Here is a 16821-nt window from a genome sequence, read left to right as displayed (position 1 = left end):
GAAGTGAGTGTGGGAGTGTGTTCCGAGTGTGCACACGTGTACGCGCATGCGCGTGTGCTCGCTGGCATCTGTCCAGTCGCATCGGTGGGAGGTGTGGGCGCGTGGAGCAGGGTGGCCAGCTTGCCTGGCCTTGCCCCGAACCGGCAGGAACGAGCGCACGGAGCTAAACGGTTAACCCCGATGAAAACGCCCCCCCGGCCCCCTCAGACCCCGAACCGCCCTTAAATGGACAGGGGAAGGCAGATGGGCGCAATTCCCTAGCATCAGGGCTCTGATGCTAGACCGGCACGTGGAACGGTCCGCAGCCAGGTTCCCAAGGAGCTGCCCACCACCCCGCTGTGCTAGCGCACAGAAGGAATTCGGAGCTGGAGTCACCCTGAGGAGCAGTGAGCCCAGTGGTGTCATTTCAGCTGTTAGAGCCGAGTCGCGGGGAGGCGTCTTGCTCCCCTCGTATTCGGAGGGCAGAGGAGACTCAAGCGCAGAGCTGAGCCAAGACCCAGAGCTTCGGGTGTACGTTTAGAGCGAGATTTACCCTGGTTTCCACAGCGACGCCTGCCACCCCACGTCCCGTCCTGCCTTCACGCTAATCCCTTCCTTGCCAGCTCGCTCACGGCGGGGTTATTTATGCGGTGTTATGACTGGCCTCTTTTGCACCTCATTCTATAAATCACTGCCCCTTAATCAACCTTAAAATTGCCTTAAGTATGTTATTTCCCTGTCCAGAGACATTTGGTGGCTTCCTATTAACTACAAAATAAAATTCAAGACATTCAGTTTGCATCCAAGATCCATTGCAGTCTAATTTCCACCTTTTTAATTTCCTATGTACCTTTCCCTTTATCAAAGCTGGTCTACTAATTGCATAAATAATTCACTGTACTTATTCACTCTTTCATTTAACAAATGCTTACTGAGTACTTTCCATGTTCCAGTCAATATGCTAACAGCATGATAAAGACACATACTTAATAAGCACCTACTGTGCGCCAGGTACACTTCTAAATTCCCTATATGAAATAGTTAACGTACAGCCTTTTGCACATTCTACTGCAGGGGGAGACGTATGTTTACAGGACGATACGGTGGCGCCTTTTGGATTTTGCAACGTATCAGCTCTACATGTGATCTTCACAACAGCATTAAAAGGGAAGTGATTGCGTTGAACCCATTTTATAACTGAAGGGACTCAGGCGCAGTGACAGTAACAGATAGGTCTATCACAGGGTGAGTTTCGGTGTGGGCTGAACTCCGACGGCTTGGACGCACCGTCCTCAGCTCCACTACCAAAGGGCTATGCAAGGAACCTCCTGTGCTGACAAACCCCTGCTGCCGGATGCATCTAGAGCGACTGCTACAGAGAATGTGGTTTGGCACAAGGGAGGCCTGGAGAGCCTTCATCTGAGGGGCTGACTACGGAGGCCCTGGAAGAACTCTGCACACACAGGAGTCACATTAGAGAAAGGCTTTTCTTTTAAAATCAGAAAACAGCCCTGACGTCTTTCGGGAAAAAAGACCCACAGCTGCGGCCATCTCCCACTCGCCCTCCCGCCAAGGCTACGCTCCGCGGCATATGGTCACTCCCGCCCCATGTCGTTCCTTCCGGCCGCGTCTACTGACCGTGGTCTCGGCAGCCTTCTTAACCTGGGACTTCGTGACACAGTACTGGTTAATCCACGTTCGCACACTCCCTGAAATCCCTTCGCTCTCTCCGCGAGAAGAGATCCCTGAGCTGAGCTTGAATTTCCATCAGTCACACACCTGGCCCTGAGCCTTCCATCTCAGAGTGGTGACTCTTGGCCTTTTAGCTGGTTTCACATTTGTCATATCTGAAGGGGCTTTATCACAGTTACTATTAACTTCGAATCAGCCAAAAGGGCTCAGCAGGTCCCAGTGAACCAGAGGTATATTTTCTCCCTTTCTTTTCTTCAAACCTTCTAAGAATAGCAACAGCAAAACAACCAGGAAGCTCCGAAGCCTTCATCCCCATTTATGTTACTGCTGGGATGTAATTGGAGTAGATGCACTAAAAATGTCAACAGCGAACAGATTGCAAGGGGTGTTTCAATCGTCCCAGCATGAGACAAGCTCTCCAGGAACATAATCTTTAAAATAGTTGGACTAGACCATGTTGTTTCAAACCCAAGTGAGAAGTGCCTTGTCCTTGTCTGCTGGATATAAAACTGCCCACTGAGGTACAGTGAGAAGAAAATGTTCCTTTTCCGATTCCGTCACCCAGGCGGAGGCAACTCTGATTCCCGTTTGTGGCATCTGGGCATGGTGTCTCCACGTCTTCAAGCAAAATTTCTTACCGCTCAGGGCTGATTCAGAAGATTCAGTTCCTGACCAGTGAGGATCCCCTAGGCTATGCCAGGGAAGGCCTCCCTCCACCCCCGACGAGGGAGTTGAGTGTTTCGTAAGATGGACAGCCAAGCAACAATCCAGAGTGTCATCTCATGCTGCCTCCTGCTGCCCTTGAAGTTCCGGCGGGACTCAGGATGCCTTTCACTTCCTGCTCTGGGCCATTGTCAGGCTGCCGTTACCCACCAGCTGCGGCCCAGCTGCGGCCCAGCTGCCACATTCCACACCAGAGGTGGCAGGCATCATGCACCTGGTGTGGCAGCTGATTTGCCCTCTGCCTCCGACCGTGGTGCATTAAGCCTTTGGGGTCTTTGTTTTCAAAAAAGCTCTATAATTGTCAAATATTATTACTGTCTAGGTGAGAGGCGGGAAAACCAGAGAGGTCAGGAAGACTGCAGAATTGAATGAAACCACTAAAAATGTTCCTCTTCCTTTTTTTTTGGTCCCCTATTCTTTTCTTTTCCAGCTACCACTTTAATTTGGATTCAGACTAGCAATCGAAGTGTTGAAATGACCATCCCCATATACATGTAAATTGATACAAATCTGGAAACACTAACCATATTAAAAGAAAACCAAGATTGTTATTATTTCTTGCAATGATTTGGGCATATAGGAATAGACTGTGAGGCACATGTGGCTTATTATTCCTAACGGCTTTTAGTCTGATAAAATTAAAAACATTATCCCCCATATACGTGGTGTCAATGTGACCAGGAATAGTTGTGTTTCCTTTGTGGTAGCAAAATATGTCAGTGCGTGACCATCTCATCCCGGTAGATATGAGAGCTGTTTCTACAGTAACTTTCCGACTCTCTCCTCGCGTTAGTCTCATCCTTTCTGATAGATCCTCTTATTTCCAAGTGATCTCCCTTCAACACAAGTCACGTCAGGTCTTTGTCTTGTTAGTTTTGTAAAATCCTTAAAGGAGATCAAGGAAAAAGCAAAGGCAACCCACTCAAGCGTAGGAAAGGATTTCTGAATGTCTCCTTTCAATAGCTAAATTGTTGTTGTTGTTGTTTTAAAGCTATGTTAACTTATCTACCATTTCTTTGAATGGCGCACACAGATAAAAATGCTTGTCCCAAAAGTAGAAATCCTTCAAGAACATATTCATACAATAACTCATTCTTAAATAAGGTTTCGGACTTTTGGAAGAGATTCTGTCAGCGTACATACCTTCCACCATCAATTTTCATTCATTAATAGCCAATATGTCAAACTTAGAAGAATTTATTTGTTTTCCTGGTGTTTTGCCATCTTTCTAATGTAAATACTCAATAACCAAACCCAAGGCAGTATTAAGAAGTAGAAGCTTACACAGTGCAAGATGCCACGTGAGCCCCAGGTTATTTAGCTGAGCATTATAACCCACTGGAGCTTTCTCCTCTAATTGATTCCAGCTAAACTCCTGAGACCTGGCTGGATTCCAAGCCTGCTGGATTAATATTAGCAGGGCAAGGCTTCTCCCAAAGGGAACACTTGCTGGTAAGCTAAGAGTTATTTACCCCGTATGAATTTCTAAACATATTTTCAAAATTGATTTCGCTAAATGTCATACGCTGAGGTAGTGTCTAGGTATGATTTATAGTTGAACAAGGCTCATACTACATAGGATTACCATATTGCATAAACTTCCTCTTGCTGGTGTAACAAATTACCACAATTTCAGTGGCTTAGAAGTGCACGAGTTTATTTTCCTACGGTTCTGGAGGTCAGAAGTTCCCAACGAGTCTCAATGGACAAAAATTAAGGTGTCAGCAGGGCTGTGCTCCTCCCGAAGGCTCTAGGGGTGAACGGCGGCCTTGCCTTATTCGGTTTTAAGAAGCCGCCCGCACTCCTTGACTCACAGCCTCGTTCCTCCCTCCGCAAAGCCAGCAGTGTCGGGCCAAATCCTTTCTCAAGCTTCCACCTCTCTGGTGGCTTTCTTCTGATTTCCTCTTTTCCTTTTAGGGACTCTTGTGATGGCACTGGGCCTCCCTGGATAATCCAGAATAATCTCTCTATGTTAAGGCCATTTAATTAGCGATCTTGATCCTGTTCGAATCTCTGTCATGTCACTAGCTCCAGGCATTGAGAGGTGGACAGCTTCGAGAGGCCGATATTCTGCCTGTTACACGCGGTAATAGACATTTGCCCGTGAGTCTCATGGTGGGCACTTTTACTATTTTCTCCTGTTCACCTGCTTTTTTCTTTTTTTTCTTCTGTATGGCTCATTTCAAACCTTGTAGTGGGAGGAAACCTGTCGGCATGTGTGGGTGACGAGAGCGAGGTGAGAACTGGATGTAGGGTCTGAGGTTACAGGAAATGGTTGTTTATGTAGCCCCACTGGTACTCAGGGGATTGCAAAATGAAGCGTTAAATTCAAATGTTCTGACTCACTATTCCCTTGAGAGAAGGACTTCAGAAAACACAGGTGTGCGGTCTACTGAGCGGGTGGTTTCCTTTCAGTGTATTTCTGTAGAAATAAACTTTGACATTTTACCCCAGGGGTTGCAAAGTTTTGCCTCCCAAAGAGCCCTCCGGGGCGATGTGCGTTTTAGAAGCTTCAGGCGTGAACCTGTATTCGGGCGGGGTGTGCCTGCCCTGCGACCACTCACTCCTGCTCCTCCTCCTCTCACGCCGGATGGTGCATCCTGGGTGTTTCCTCTGGCCCCTTCTTTTCTTCTGACTCCTGAATGCTGACCACTCCTGGATCAGCCTTGGGCCTCCTGCCCTAACTCGAAACTGTATCCCATGGCTGTAACTATCATCTAGATTTCAGTGACTTCCAAATTTCCACTCCTGACCTCTCCTTATTACCATCCGAAGGTCAAAAAATCCCTCTTTGTTACGTACATATGGAGGTTTATATGGAACCTCTTCAAATAGATTTCTATGGCTTCTCTCCCCTTATTTTACTTTTTCTGCATAGAACTTCCTACTATCCGATTTTCTTCTCCCTCCCTCCCTCCCTTCCCTTTCTCTATTTAGTTTTATTCCATGCCTGTTATATTTATAGGCAAGAACAGCGCCCGGGCCATCGTAATTGTCTAATGAATGAATGTGTTTAAGCAAGCGAATGAAAACATCTTCTCGAGGAATTACCAGGATTCAATTTTACAATGAATCCTAAAAGTTCCGAACTGGAAGAGACCTTACGGATCCCTGAATATGCCCAATCCACCTATTTAACAAATAAATAATGAGCAACAAAAGTTGCATGACTAGGAATATTTGAAACACTGTCATTTTCACTTAATGTGTTCTATGTTTGTACAAAGTGATTTATTCCAAATGTCCAAATAGTTATTCTTGGAAACCACGAATTACTGTATTGTAATTCATTTGGTGCCAGTGATCAAGTGACAATGGTCACTTTGTGCAAGCCTTCTCTCTGCTCAAACCAGTCAGTCAATGGGGTCAGAGACGGATTTATAATCTTAACATGGTAACTCTCAAAGGATTTCAGTAATCTGATTCTAAGAGGAGAACGTTTTTGCCATTAAATGTTTGCAGATATTTAAAGCAAGAGTTGCCAAAATGTAGCCCAGAAACCAAACCTGACCCACCATCCATTTCTGTAAATAAAGTTTTATTGAAACACAACAATACCTACTGTTCATGTATTGTCTATGGCTGCTCCTGCACTACAAAGGCAGAGTTGAATACTTGCTTCAGAGCAAGAATGTCCCTCCCAACCTAAAATATTTACTATCTGGCCTTCTGAAAGGTTGTCAACCCCTGAAATAAATTATTCTTCCTGCAACCTCCACTCTCACAAACCTACTCCAATTTCTTAAACTACGGCACTTTCCTACCGAGAAAAATTTTAAATGCATGCTACCTATTATCCAAGTGTAGAACAATTATGCTTCTAAATGGAGATGCAGACAATTTGGTATCTTTTAGGGTTTTGATTTTTTTTTTTTTTTTTTTGGTCCACTAGTCATTTAAAAGTGACAACAAGTGTAAAAACAATACTATTTCATGAGTATATACAGCGGTACTGAGCTCTTTAAGGGGGTATTTTATAGCTTAGTTTTTCCAACATCTCACTTTTAAAATCTAGATACTGAGACTAAGAACATTTGAGTTGCTGGAGAGATACTTTCACTCAGTGGCATGAGTGAGATTTATATTCAGTCTTTGTTTACGCCCAAGATGATAATCTTTGCAATCGATCACGATGCTCCTGCATAGTCAGCCTCCTTTCACATCAACACCCTGTAAAGTATTCTGAAATCGCTTTCTTAGTTTTTCTCCATCAGAAAATGCATTGTCAGTTATCACAGGGTTCTGTAAGAAGACATTTGAGATTTGCCCAATTCCTGATTTTCTGTTACACAGTTGTTAAGCCCTGTTTTCTTTTATTAGAAATTAATTCAGAATTACCAGATCCTGAAAGAAATGAACACTCTATGAGTATTTACTAACCCCATATGAGTGTGGAAATTATAGTCATTAATCAAAAGTGTGAGGTAGATTTTGTTAACCCAATCTTACAGTTGGGGAGAGGAAGGAACAGAGAGGCTAAGAAACGTTTCTAAGTTTACAAGGGAAGCACTAATCAGAGTCCCTACTCGGATCAAAGTCAGTTTGCTTCTGGTGAAAAACTTACTACTTGGGTGGCCCCCAGTGAACCACATCTTCTGGTCTTCACTCTCTTGTGTAGTTTCCTCCCACATTGACTCAGCTTGGCCATGAGACTAGCTCTAGTGTGATGCCAGTATAAAGTAAGCTGAGGCTGGATACATGTTTGTGCATTGTCCTTTTGGATGGCTAGCTTTGGAGCACTAGCCCTCAGAATGCATGCTAGGAGAAGCCCACCTAGCCATGTGGAGAGGCCACATGGAGGAAAGGCCCAAGTAGAGCTCCCAGGGGACAGCCCGCACCACCTTGCCAGCCATGTGCATGAGCCATCTCGGAAGCAGATCTGCTGGCCACAGTCACACTGTTCCATCTGATGCCATGAGGAGCAGAGACTCAAAGTTCTGGCCAAATCCTGAATTTTCAACAAATGAATGTTTCTTTTCTATGTTTAAACTTCTCAGTTTGGGGTGGCTTATTCCTCAGCAACAGTTCACCAAACATTTCTGATTACTCTTTCCACTCTCCTGCGATGCCCTGGGCCACAAGTAGAACAGCCAAGATTTCTGAACCAAGGTTGTATCAACACCTTCCCTTTATAGGTCTAGGAAAGCATTAGACCTAGTCAACACCTTGCCTTCTATGTGTTGCTTTATAGGAAAAGAATGCGAGTCAATCACTGACAATAAGATGAGTCCCTTGTCTCTCTCTCTATCCTGCTAGTATGAAAAGGTCCCAGAAACTCCAAACTTAGAAGGAGCCAGGTGGCTCTAAGGTCGAATCCTCCATCAAACTTGTGGCTTTAGCCAAGTGACTGGACCTGTCTGATCGTCTGGTTTTGCATTTGTGAACTGTGAAACATATTCACTCTCGGGGTGTAGGAAGGGTTCAGCACTAGTGTGTATATGGTCCTAGTATCGTATCTGACCTATAAAAGGTTCTTGATAATATATGATAGCTGCTATTGTCACTTTAAGTAATAGCTAGCGTCTTACACAGTTAACCGTATGCAAAGGTATGCTCTCTAAGTAATGATGCGCTGTCTGAAGTATCCAGTTTAGGTCAGGGGGTTAAGCTCTAGCCCTACATGACCCTAGATGCTGTGACCGAGGTTCATAAGTCCCGTCCACTGACAACAAGAGGCGAAAGATGCAGCAGTTGTTCCTAGAACCCTCTTGGGCTTCCCCATTTCAGGCAGTGACCCCCCTGGAACTTTGAAACCTGGAAATATGAAAGCCAAATTGGAAATGACGCTTAAAAAGCATTTTCCCCTCAATTATTCCTGCCCTGAGAATTCCATTATAGCATAATTCAGCTCTCAAGATATGCAAATTATTTCTTCATTATTCTCCTTGAAGTGCTCATGATAGATGGAAACTTTGAGAATGAAATCCTTGATGAGGTCTGAGATCGTTGAAGTGGATAAAGATGTGGGCGGGGAATGGGCAGCATTTAGAAGAGGTGACACCTGAGTGTCTCAGATGGCGCATAAACCCATCTGTGATAGGTGAGATTTTGTAATTCTCTTTGCAAAGTGCCCCTCTTTCCAAACTCTCTGTATTTAGAGCAGTGTTTCTCTCTCTCTCTCTCTCTCTCTCTCTCTCTCTCTCTCTCTCTCTCTCTCTGTCTCTCTCTCTCTCTCTCTCTCTCTCTCTCTCTCTCCCCTCCAGGGAAGTTTAGGCAGGAGATGCAGCAAAGAAGTAAAAAGAGTCCATTGATATACATGTTTCGTATCTGGAGCTTATTCTAAGACCACTGCTGGGCCAGCCTGCTTCTTCTTCCTGTCTCCCTCACCACTTTGTGACAGGTTTGACTCAGAGAGTTCTACTTTCGTTAGGCCAAGCCTAGGCACATTTTGTTTGCAGATGTGTTCATTGTTCTAGGCTGGGTTTTGGAGCAAACTAGACATCTTACTGGAAACGCCACACTGCAAATCACAGGGTGTATCAGAGATGCTGAGTGAGGAAGGAAGCATGGCGACTGCTCTCCTGCACAGACCTGGGGGCGGGGGGACTCCTGCCTCTCAGAGCAGAGGTGCGCTTGGTTGCCCCAGGAGGCGTTCCGCCTGGGCTCATGAATGAACCTGCAGTCCTGCCTCAAGGCCAAGGTGCGCTCCTGCCCACACGGCCCTTCCTGACGCAGTCGCTGCTCTCCTCACAGGCAGCACCACCACCCCTTCCCACTCCACGTCCTCACACGGGTCCTTGAGACACGCTGCAGTCATACCAGACTGTCAGGACCACGCTGTGCTCAGAACTAGTGATTTCCTCCAACAAGCAGGACGCAGCCCTGGAGCCAACCCCTTCGTGCCTGCTCCTTCCTTCCTTTTGAACGGATTTCCTTCCCTCGATGTTTCTCTATCTCAGCCTTTGCACGAATGTGCTCCTGGCAGGTCCACCCGGCAGACTTGCAGATGCGCTTAGTCACATGCAAACTGCCTCCGCATACCTGGGGCTGTTGAGATGCAGAGATTCGAGGAAAGTGTTCTTCCAGTCCTGAACAGAGCCCTGTGTAGCAGGGCTCTTTTCCACACGCACGTCTTTGTGACTTGTGCACCCCCGTCTAACCTCATTTCTCAATGCTTCTCCATATATATTCACCCCACCTATGGAGCTGCATTTACACGTGCTGCTTGCGCTCACGTGTCTTCTCCCCCTTTCTCTACCTGATAAGCACTTACTTGTCCTTCAAGAGTCAGCAGAAATGCTTCTCACGGTGATAAGAGCATCTCAGAGATGCTTCCATGCTGCCTTGTGCACACCTGTACATGTCACTGAGCCCATTACAGCCTAAGTGTATTTTTACTTGTTTATCTCCTACTTTAAATTCTGAGCCCCTCAAGGGCACAATCTGTCTTATTGTTTTATGCCTTGTGCCTGGCAAAGAATTTGACACGAGTATGTGCTCAATAGTTGTTGACTGGAAATCAACACAGATGTTCACGTTTACATCAAACAAAACAATAACTGTAAATGTCACCTGGAATCATCAACGACGCAAGCTGAACGAGATTGTCCCTGTCTTCTCTGGGAGCTGCATGAATGAACATGCACGTGGAATGCATGTTTGGACTACTGATTTCAACGCAGTTAGAAGCCAGTGTCTGGAATATGGGGTGTGATCTGAACACCCTCAACAGCAGCAGGGAAAGCAAATGCAAAAGGTGACCATAGCCATCTGCACTTCTGGGCCCTGTGCTTTTTGAGGCTCCTAGAGGACTGTGCGAATCCCTCTTAGCAAATTATAATATCGCCACTTTACATAACTAAACTGAGGATAGCAGCAGACATGTTATGTTGAAATAATCACAAGGAACTTCAATGCGACCTCTTGAGAAATGGCCACAACAGATGAACAAACAAACCGCTAAAATGGTAAGTCAAAACAAGACAAAACAAAACCAATCACCAAGCTTTAATGGCATTTTCACAGGAGCTCAGGTCCCCCCGAAACTGTAGCATATGATACAGTCATATCCTAATGGCCCTTGCATTCTCCTGTCCTGAGGTCCTTGGGGAGTCCTTTCTCCAAGACATAGTCTGGAAAGGACGGTACTATCTTCAGTCTGGGTGATGTGGGAAGCCAAATTCCTAAACCTACAATCACCAGCACACTGACCCTCAGAGCCTTAGCCAGAGTTTGGCGGTGCCTTTTCACGTACTTCTTCATAATCCCCAGTTTTCACATCGGGTCATTTATATTCCTCAAATTGTGGGTGATGCAATTTTGCTCAAGTTCTTAAGAGGGCTGTTTATGTCATGTGCCTTTTATAGGAAAAAAAAGGAAAGCGAATGCTTGCTAGATGGCTGAGCTGTCCTACAAAGAAGGAATAAGGCAGTTCCTTTAATAAATTTATAAGTCGACGTTTGTTATTTCATAAAACAAATATATGGAATTTCATTTTCTGCAACAAATGGCTTCTTGAGTCTATGGAATAGTTACATGTAAAATTATTTTAATAATAATATTAAAATAATCTAAATTCTAATAATTCTAATTCTTTAAGTTTTTCTCCCACTCCTCTCCTGTCTAATCTTTGCCTTATTCTTAGATTTATTATTAATTTTCTCCACTTTATATTCACACATTCTATTTAATTTTACTATTATAATTTCTATATGTTCTCTCTTGTTTGCTGAAAGTGTCTTTAAAATCTTTTTTTTTTTTTTTTTGGTCCATGGAAGCAATACCGCTTCAATCATGTATGTATGTATATGAAATAATATATATTTTAATGGTGATAATCCGTTGTATAATCTTTTGATAATATACACATAACTCATGCCCAGATTTATTTAGCATTTGTATGCTTTGGTTCTTCAAACATTTTCTTTAGGGGGAAAGCAGGCCCCCAAAGACAGGAACAGGATCTGCCTTCTCTTTATCCTAATCCTAACAGAGTGTCTGGCACTTCCCAAATGGAGTACAAATATTCGTTGAATGAATGCATGAGAAGAAAGGTGACGAGGACTAGAGAACAGCATTGCTTCACAAGAGGCATGTGGGGGTGGCCAGGAGAGGAAACTTGGTGAATGGGATTTCCGAGATCAATCCATCTGCCTTTATAATACGCCACTAGGCCGAATAATATTAATAAAAGAAAATTGATTTAAAAAAAATCCCAGTCTGAAGCATTTTTATCCACATTATCCAAACAACAACAATGGCAACACCCCTGAGCCTCCATTCAGTTGAGGTAATGGACATCGATATACGTAAGAAGGTCCAAACTACATGCTACTGGGCATCCAGGAAAGAAAAGAAGCCAAGGATACTCCACACGTGGCTTCCCCTCTTAACCCACTTAATTCGATCATCATTTTCAGATCCACTTCCCACCAGGGCTCAAGGGAGCCTCCAATTTTATTCCATCTCCATTAAGACACATGGCTCCTTTGTCTCTCAAAATAAGAACGAGGCTCCTCAGACAAATGATGCAAGAGGCAATTAAGTGCACATCAACTGCTTCCTCAACTTGGAAGAGAAGTCAGCAGTATCTAAAGAAACAGCTCCGCTTTTCACAGTCTCTCCACCTGGACTGTATTTGATTGCTTAAGCCCTTCCCCCATCTCCCATAGATTTTCTTGAAACAGGTAAACTGCCAACTGGGGCAGGTCAAAGCAGGCTTTTTGAGGAGCTGCACGTTACAATTTAGCATGACTTCCTCCCCGCCAATCTCGCAGAGGCGCGGTAGGAATAGATGAAGTGGCAGGCACAGCGCTAAGTAGATTCGGCCCCTGATGACTTTTCAAATATTTCTACCAGGTTTTCAGAGCAAGGTCTGCTGCCAGTCATTGCGATTCACTGAGGAGGAACTCTAAGCGGGAAAATAAATCACATGCTAATTTTCTAAGTCAGTCAGAGGGAGGTGGGGGAGAAACGCATGGCAGGGGGGTCAAGGAAATAGATTAATAAATAAGTACGTTTCCTAACAAGTGAAATATACCTTTTGAAAGCTTCCAGAGAGGCTTCTTTGTTCAGATTTCCAGGTTTCCCTGATCCCCACCCCTGAATATCCTGCCATTTCTCTAACATCCTTATTTCCTAAAGTAAATTAGTAAAACAGAAGTTCTTCTCTAAAATAAAGTCAGCTTCCAGAGCGGTCCCCCCAGAGCTGCCCGAAACAAGCTGGAGCTTCGGAAACACTCTCAGGACTCAGGATAGGAAGAGTCATTGTTCCCATCTTGCGGGCCCTGCACGAAGGCTGATGTCCCTCCAGCGTCGTAAATTATCTTTCCAGTAAGGGCACCAGCCATGTGTTGCAAGTCAAGGACAAAGGGCTGGCCACAGACCCATTTGAAGTAGGGTAAGCTGTTTCTGGAGCACTTGGTATGTCTGTTTTCTGCTGAGCCTCTGACCTTCCTCTCTGGCTTTCAGAGTCTGTACTTTTCAGTCCTTAACTGCCAGACTGGCCCCCTCCTCTCCATCCCACCCCAGCTCACCGAAATGGGCCACCTCGGACCGGTACCACATTCACTACAACACTGGGGATGTAAAATGCTAGGGATGTAGAAACATCCCTACATTCTGGTGGTTGAGAGCTCATATCCTATCTGGTTTTCAGCCCCCCAATCAACCACTTACTAGTTCTGTGATCTTGGGGCAACTACGATATTTCTATGAGCCTCATTTTATCACATGTAAAATGGGGATTATAATAATATTAATTGTTCCAGTTTGAAAATTAAGTGCACTATGTGTGATGTATAGACGGTAGTGTGTTATAGACACACTACCTGGGCAATATTCAATAAGTAGTTCTATTATTACTCTCGTCATTGTTGAAAGAGAATTTACCAGAAAAAATTTCTTAATGGTAGATGGATCCTTGTAAGGCACTTAGGAAGATACTGGATGAAAATAGTAATGGGCTAATAGTCATGGGCTAATTCTATTTTCATCTACCTACCTCTTACCTATCAATCACCACATAATGGGGCACACGACCCAATTTCAGGTTTGATGCCTAAACGACGGACCTCTCCTCCTCCCTCCTTACCTGACCGCCAGCGGCGGGTGCCGCAGTCACCTGCTCCCTTTCGAAACCCCGCGCCCCTCCGTGCCTGGCCTCCCGGACGGCGCTCTCCTCCCTCCTCCCCTCGTCTGCCCCCTTCGTCAGTGTCTGCGCGTCTCTGCGACCTCGGATACCGATCCCCGAGGACTTGCTCCTCCGTCTCTTTTATCGTTACTTATTTTTTTCTAGATGATCCCCTCTATTCCTGTAGCTTTAAGTGGTATTATTAGTGTTTTTAAAAAAATACCTAAAGGTATATCTGCACTTCAGAATTCTCTGCAAACTTTAGATACATGCCTAACTGCCCTGCGCATATCACTTACATCGATTATCTCAAAATTAACCAGACTTAACGTAATTTTTTCTTTCCCCTTTATCAGAAAAATGAAGTATTTCAACATCCCATCTTCCTCGTCTTTGTAAACAAGTCCACCATTTACCCTGCTACCCAAACCAGGAACCCTGTATTTACTCTTGATTCCTCCCTTTTTCTTTTGCTTATTCCCCTTTATCAGGCACATCTTACTGATTCTACTTCGAGAATACATGGGACATCTGTCTGCTCCTTTTAGTCTTTTGTGACACCAGGAATTCAGCTCCCACTTGGAATTCTACAACTGGACTCTTTGCTTCCACTTTGCCCATTTTTAATAAAGTCAGGTGTGAATGCTGTGTGGAAAAGGGGGGTCAATCTGACCACCTGGGGCCATGGATATGCACAGAGGAGCCAGCACGATCATCTTTCCGAAGGGGACGATTTGAGCTAACTCTTGAAGGGAAAGAAGGCGCTCACACAGGAGATGGCCCAAGACAGAAAGGACAGGGTTTATCAAGGCATCAGATGGGGAAGGATGGCAGAGGATGGAATCCGTGAACGATTCTCTATGGCTAGCGGGGAAGCGGGGCACAGGGGATGGAGCAGGCTGCAAAGTCAGAAGCCAGATCCGAAAGGCTTTGTCTACTGTGCTAAGCGCTTTGGAATTTACCCTAAGGGCACTTTGGAATTTACCCTAAAGTGACTCATTGAAGGATTTTAAACTTGAGGATAACATGATTAATAAAAGCTAACATTTGGTAAGGATGTGCCAAGCAATGTTCTAAGTGCTTCGCATGGATTAAGTCATTTAATCCTCATGACATTCTGATGAGGCAGATGCTATTAATATCCTCATATTCCAGTAAGAAAACTGACTGTGAAGTACAAGTTCCTCGAGGACAGGTCCTTCATCTGTTTTAAAATGGGTCCCAAGGTCTTATCACTGGGTCTGGCATGATGAAGGAATGAATGAATGAGACACAGAGGTTATTCTCCCAGAGAAGGGCGTGATATGAAAAGGGGTCCTCTGACTCCACTATCATTACGTGTACATTACAAAGAAAAAGGCAATTTGAGGTGGAAGTAGATGACTAGAATATGATAGACCTGGCAGGAACCTAACACTAGAATTGAAAGCATCTTTCTAATCCTTAGACTCAGTGATGAGGATGAACTGCCATCTTTGAAATCTGAAGATCTATTAATGGCATTTCCTAAAGTGTGGTCCAAGAGTTATCTGCTTCAGAATCCCCTGAAAAGCTGCTTAAACATGCACACTCCAGGATTCATCTTTAATCTATTAATTCTGGGGATGTGACTGGGGAAGCTGCAATGCCAATCAATCGCTATAAGATTCTTATGAGAAATGAATTTTGAAATTAAATGGTTTAACATCTTAGATCTTCTCGGGAATGTTTTTTCAGAGAAGTGACTCAATGTGTACATTGTGGTATTCTGAAGAATTTTCATTTTCTCTATTTCAAGAGATGCCATCTGTCAAATCAAAAAATCTAAATAAATTTGGCTAATTTTTAAAATGTCATATTTTATGGATCTTCCAAAAGTAAACTAAGTCTTAAGCAGAAATAAATGTTTCACACACATCTAAGGAATTTCACAATCCACAAAATCTATGTGCAGACTAAAATTTCATGCCTTTCTTGCTAGACTATTGTCAAATCTGAAGTTATCATACCCCAAGGAAAATTAACGTATGTAAAGGGTATCAAGGTAATTTTGAATGCATTTCCAATAAAAATAAGTTTTTGGACATTGTTGAAAATATGCATCATCTAACACTATCAAGAGAAGCTAATAGATAGTTTGCATCAACTATAAAACAGTAATAACCTTTTCTTTGCTTAAGTTCTACTCAAACACAAAGCTCGAGACAAGCACTTGAGCGCATGTGGATTGCTTTGAGAAGGGAACTCAAAGAGGAAAAGCCAATACACCCTCAAGTTGGTTGTACTAAGTACAGCGGTGGCTGGATCCCAGAAGGAACGTTTTAATGAAACACACGGAATAAATGCATTTCAAAATTGCCCTCCAGTTGGACAGATGAGGGGAGCATTTATTGACTTCTCACGCTTCCAGGCACGTACATGGGACAGAATGGCTGAATGGGTCTCTGCACCCACTCTACGCGGTGGTGGCCAGTGACCCTGGGGGAAGCTGCCAAGAGTTTACACTTGCACATAGCTGTTGCTGTAATAATGGCTTCTGTAAAACAGTGGGCCAAAAATGATGAATGGCCCAAGAGGAGTCTGATACTTCCTTTTTTAGATATTTAATAATTATCAGAAATGATCCCCTAGGCAAAGGAGTGTGGGTGTCTTTTGTTTTTTCTCCAAATACGTGAATTATAAATATTTTATCTCCAGAGATGGTTTTGTATTTTTAGTTTGGATTATGTTTAGGCCCAATTTCTTCTCCTGTGGGCCTGATGGGAAACATTTGTCCCTTTATAGTTAGTATGCAAAACTTGGAAAGAACCCATGAAATAAAAGCAGGTTAAAATAAATTCCCTGTGAACTATGACTTGAAATTGTTTATTCGGTAACTGAAGAGAGCCTTGTTGGACACTGAGCAGATTATGAAGTTGCCACCAAAAGGATTTCCAAGCGTGAGTCTCTTTTAAATCATTCTGATGGTAACGTAAGCTACGGCAGGCTAGCACCGTTTGAAAAAGTGCAAGACGTGTCCCCTCATGCCTTCTTAGGATAAGCACAATGAGTCATTTTTTCTTGTCTGGATGGTCTCAACGTCCTCCATATCGGCTTCCACTCCGGGTCTCGCTCTGTTTTTCTCCCTGCCCCTCACTATACTCCCTCCCTATTCTCCATTTTTTTTTTTTTAACAAGAAGAAAGAGAAGAACATTATTTACCTTTTGTATTATTGCGCCAGTGTAGATCCATTTTTATTTACCTATCCCTAACCCTGCATTCTTCTAGAAACTGTTTACTCTGTTAAAGCTGGTTTATAATCTGGGTGTTGCATCTGGATGAGAACATAGAGCCTGGAGTTTGTCACCCCTGGTTTGAATCCTGGCTCCACCACTTA

The 16821-nt window shown here is 44.0% G+C and overlaps 1 protein-coding gene across 1 annotated transcript in view; it reads right to left on the bottom strand.

Moving 5' to 3' along the window:
* The window catches only part of MCTP2 (multiple C2 and transmembrane domain containing 2), a 526866-nt gene that overhangs the window by 210176 nt on the left and 299869 nt on the right, over window positions 1-16821 (bottom strand). The window lies entirely within an intron of this gene.

This window comes from Rousettus aegyptiacus, unplaced genomic scaffold, assembly GCF_014176215.1.
Source record: "Rousettus aegyptiacus isolate mRouAeg1 unplaced genomic scaffold, mRouAeg1.p scaffold_m13_p_14, whole genome shotgun sequence".
NCBI lineage: Eukaryota > Metazoa > Chordata > Mammalia > Chiroptera > Pteropodidae > Rousettus > Rousettus aegyptiacus.
This window is presented reverse-complemented; position numbering and strand designations above follow the sequence as displayed.